The sequence below is a fragment of the Alligator sinensis genome, unplaced genomic scaffold (assembly GCF_000455745.1).
Source record: "Alligator sinensis unplaced genomic scaffold, ASM45574v1 scaffold613_1, whole genome shotgun sequence".
Lineage (NCBI taxonomy): Eukaryota > Metazoa > Chordata > Crocodylia > Alligatoridae > Alligator > Alligator sinensis.
Genome location: NW_005843655.1, coordinates 45433 through 50150, shown reverse-complemented (window position 1 = coordinate 50150; position 4718 = coordinate 45433). Strand labels below are relative to the sequence as shown.

Here is a 4718-nt window from a genome sequence, read left to right as displayed (position 1 = left end):
GAGAGCTGAACTAAACTTCTATAATAATTTTGTCTTTGGGCTAAGTGTCCATTTGTATTTAGTCTAGGTTTGTCAAAAGAACTTAAGAGAACCAGGTATCAAATTCTCATAAAATGTCAAAACCATTCAGGTGCTTAACTCTCTTAGGACTCTTTGAAAGCCTCAAACTTAACTTTAGCTTTCTCTTCACACACAAGCATACATTCACCCCTTTCTTTTGACACCCTCTGCCTGCATATGTGTATGCATGTGTATTGTCATATCCCTCTGGTTTTCCATCTCTCCCTATTTAATTTCAGTTATAATTTCTATGTTTATCTACACTAAACACATATATACGTCCCCCTTTCCCAAGTGTTTTAGTTCCATCTTGCCATCTTTAAGCAACTATGGCCGTGTCCCAATTTTAAGTGTAAATTATTCTCTATAACCAGATAAGCTTTCTGTTTCTGCAATGGTGAAAGTAGGTCACACCCATTCTACACTGGCTTTCCCTTTTCTGAAAAGCACTTTAAACAAGTTTTTGCCTTTTGCTCTGGTAGTAATCATGATCTTTCAAAGCACTCTGCACACTGTTTCTGAGATGTATATGTCTGCCAGTATCACCCCAAACCCCACTCTTTTTTCACAGTAATCATGATCTTTCAAGACAAGGTGTTTATACTCACCCTGAAAATCCACCCTCTTTTTTCACAATAATCGTGATCTTTCAAAAAAGGAGACAGACTCTCCTCTTTCTCAAAATTGTGTGAGCAATCAGTCCTGGGTTTCTTATTCATGGGGTCCAGATCACCTCTATTGGGGGTGTGAATCCTTGTCTTTACATGTGGTTTTCTCAGAGGTATGTGGCTGTTTTCCTCTGAAGAATCATATCCTTCTGTTCTGTCCCGGTGGTCTTCTGATCCCTGGGTGTTATCATCTGCAGGCTGTGCATTTCTGGGGTTTTTTGCTTGTGCTTTTAGAGGTCTCTGCTCAGGCCCCTGCTCTTCTTCGGGAGTGGTGCATGTGATCACTTAGGAAATATCAAATTTACATCTCAGCATTGAGAATTCACTTTCCTCGCACACCCCAATTTTAAAATTTGCTTAACCCCTACACACAGCTTCTCCTCCCACAAGAAACGCACAAAGTTTCTGAAGCTGATTTCAGAAAAAATTACCTTTTACTACTGCATAAAAACATGACCGTATGTGCTTGTTCTGCTTTTCTATTTTAGAAGAAGAGGTTCTGTGTGAAAACAACCGGTTACAAACAGTTGTTATAACTTAGTGTGATTATAGTAACACAGCCACAAATAACCCACCATTTAAAAATAATTTTTACCTTGCTGTGGTAAAATGGCATGGGGCTTCCCCACCTGATCAGCTCTCTGTAATATAAATGAAATGATGCAATAAGTAAGTCCTCTGTATTAAAAAAATAAATAATAGATTAAGGAAAATAGTGTACATATGAAGTAAAATATAACTGTTTTTAAATAGTCACCCCTAAAAGACAACTCCACCCGTTTAGTCTTAAAACATGTGGAGATCTGGACACACCAGTCAGCTTTTTTTTTTTTTGATCTGGTTTATCTTTATGATACACACCCACCACCCCATACCATACACAATCTGAGAATATACATTTTTCAATTCAGTCTATTTCCATCAACAACTTTTAAGTATTTACTGATTTATGTTGTTAAACCTTCTTCTAAGAAGTCTTTTTTTTTAATCATTTCCTGTGACCATTATGCCTTGTTGGCCTTATCTTTACAGCAGGCCTTTTGGCAAAAGATAACTCCTTTAGTCTTAAAACAGAAAGAGCTCTGAACACAGTGGTCATCTTTTTCTTTTTTTTTGTAGTCTGGTTTCTCTTTATAACACACCTCCGCCACCACCCCCATACCGTACAAAAGCTCTGAGAATATATATTTTTAAATTCAGTCTTTGTTTCTATCAAAAACGTTTACAATATTTACTAGTTTATTTTGTTACCCCTTCTCCTAAGAAGGGTTTTTTATCATTTCCAATGACCATTACGTCTCATTGGTTTTATCTTTATAAAAAACCCTACATGTATGTGATTAGAGATCCAAGACACTAAAGCAAATGCTAATCTACATTAGATGTAGAAAACTGTTGATGTGCTTTACAGCCTCACATTCCCCAGCATCCCACCAAGATTTTTATCATTTCCAATGACCATTACGTCTCATTGGTTTTATCTTTATAAAAAACCCTACATGTATGTGATTAGAGATCCAAGACACTAAAGCAAATGCTAATCTACATTAGATGTAGAAAACTGTTGATGTGCTTTACAGCTTCACATCCCCCAGCCTCCCACCAAGATCAGCAAAAGATATATGCCCCAACCCCATTTTAAACTGTTTTTGCTAAGCCCTTCTCTTGAGCAGGGTTTTATAATCTCTAGTACCAATTAAGCATTCAATATGGGGTATGAGGGTTTTATCTTCCTCAGTGATCAAATCACGAAGGGCAGCATTAGGATATTCTGCAGAATACACAATGTTTAGAGGCTCTCTAACCTGAATTAAATGTTTCTCAGTAATTCGAGAATGTTCCTGGCAAAACCAAATGTCAGTGGAGGTGCCTAAAATATCTCAACTTGAAAAAAAATTGGTTAAGAAAATGTAGGTTTGCTGAAATCATGTTTTTTTTCACCTTTGGGAATATTGATATTTTTTTCCAGAAAATATAATGGTTTTTCTTGAAATAAGAATTTCATTTTGGCAAAAAGTTTAATGGATGATTTGTTTGATGATATTTGCTACTGGATCAACAGTATTGTTGGGTGACCTATTATATCTTAGAAAAGCTTCTGGGAATGAAATTCCTTTCCTCAGGTTACCCAAGGACATTTTTGTGCCACAAGCTTGTCTTATATCTACAATCTCTCTCAGCTATAAAGTGGGTCCAATAATAAATATCATTAAACAAGTCATGTTTCTTGCAGCTCATGATCATCCAGGGAAAATGTAATAACAGTGTAATGCAAATACAACATTTTAGTGTTCTCTAAATTTAAATTAAATTTGGGGTGTTGAACTTTTTTGTGTATCGGGGGGAGTTCTTTACAACTTAAAGTTTGGATCTTTTAATTCTGTCAAAAAGTTAAAGTTTAACATTTTTCCATGCATATTTGTGTGTGTGTGTGTTTGTGTGTGTGTGCATGCGCGCTCGTACACCTGTGGAGTTTCCTATAGAAACTCCATGTTCCACATAGCTCTGCATATACAGATGCAGAGCAAAACTGTACATATAAAACCCACAGGAAAGGTTGAAAAATCTCAGCATGAGGTATTCTGTTGAAGTCCCAAAGAAGTTGTAACAATTCATACCTTTGCAAAGATTCCTGGAGTATGAAGCAATGAAGAACCAAAGCTCTTTGACTCTATTTATCATGCAGGGCCTCTCTATCCACCCATAATTCCAGATCCTCTTCTTCCTCATCATCTATGTCACCACTTTGCTTGGCAACCTTGCCATCATTGCCGCAATCCTATTCAGCCCCAGACGGCACAAGCCTATGTACTTCTTTCTCTTCCACTTGGCTATAGTAGACATCATCTGCACCACCACCATCGTGCCCAAGATGCTTGAGAATCTAATGACCATCACAAGTATTATCTCCTTCTTTGGGTGCATAGCCTAACTCTGCTCTTTCACATGGGGTCTGGGCGCTGAGATGGTGCTTGTCACTGTCATGGCTTATGACTGGTATGTGGCCATTTTCCACCCTTTGCATTACAGCACAATGATGAATAAAAAAGTGTGCTTGGGTTTATCCGCTGTGATGACAAGAACTGATGTGACCAATTCTTGGGTGAACACTGGCTTGATTGTGCGGCTGACTTTCTGCAGACACAACATTATCAACCATTTTTCTGTGAGATCCCACCACTGCTGGCCCTCTCCTGAACCTCAGTGAGGATCAAAAAGATCATGGTCTTCATTGCAGACAATTTCCTAGCCACGCGTGATTTCCTATTGACGTGTTTCTCTTACTGCTTCATTCTCAAGGTCATCATGAAGATCCAGACATGTGAAGGAAAGAAAAAAGTTCTCTACCTGCTCTTGTCACCTCATTGTGGTGTCTCTCTATTACTCCACTGTCATCTACACCTACATCAGGCCAACCTCCAGCTATTCTTTTGACAAGGACAAGATAGTAGCTGCTTTGTATACTCTTGTGACTCCAACTCTCAATCCCTTAGTTTATACCCTGAGGAATAAAGAAGTCAAGGTGGCCCTTAAGAAAGTGATTCCATATCTTGGGAGATAGGTTGCGACAGAGAGAACACTGACTGGGCTTACTATCAAACTTGAGTACCTGGTACATGTTTTCCTCCAGAAAAGTGATTTGGAATTAATTTGATAAGGTTTTGACAAAAAATGTAACTCACAGCTTTGTAACCTGTCTTATTTTCTCCTGCAGAGCAGGTAGACATGTTGAATTAATAAACTGAGGAACATTGTGATGAGGTGATATGAATAGATAATTTATAAAATCTTACAACACATCAAACATAACACTGTATTTACTCAAATATAAGATGACCGTGAATATAAGATGATTCTCCAATAATTAGAATCTAGATATAGAAAAATAATATATTTATTATACTTTTCTGGGTAGAAAAGCTAAGTATTGGCAGGGTGTCTTGAACTCCACCACCACTACCACAGGGGGGGGGGGGGGGGGGGGGAGGG

General features: G+C 38.0%; 1 pseudogene; it reads left to right on the top strand.

The window, feature by feature from the left end:
- The first annotated feature begins 3375 nt into the window (after positions 1–3375).
- Positions 3376–4290, top strand: LOC102379260 (annotated as a pseudogene).
- Positions 4291–4718: the final 428 nt, after the last annotated feature.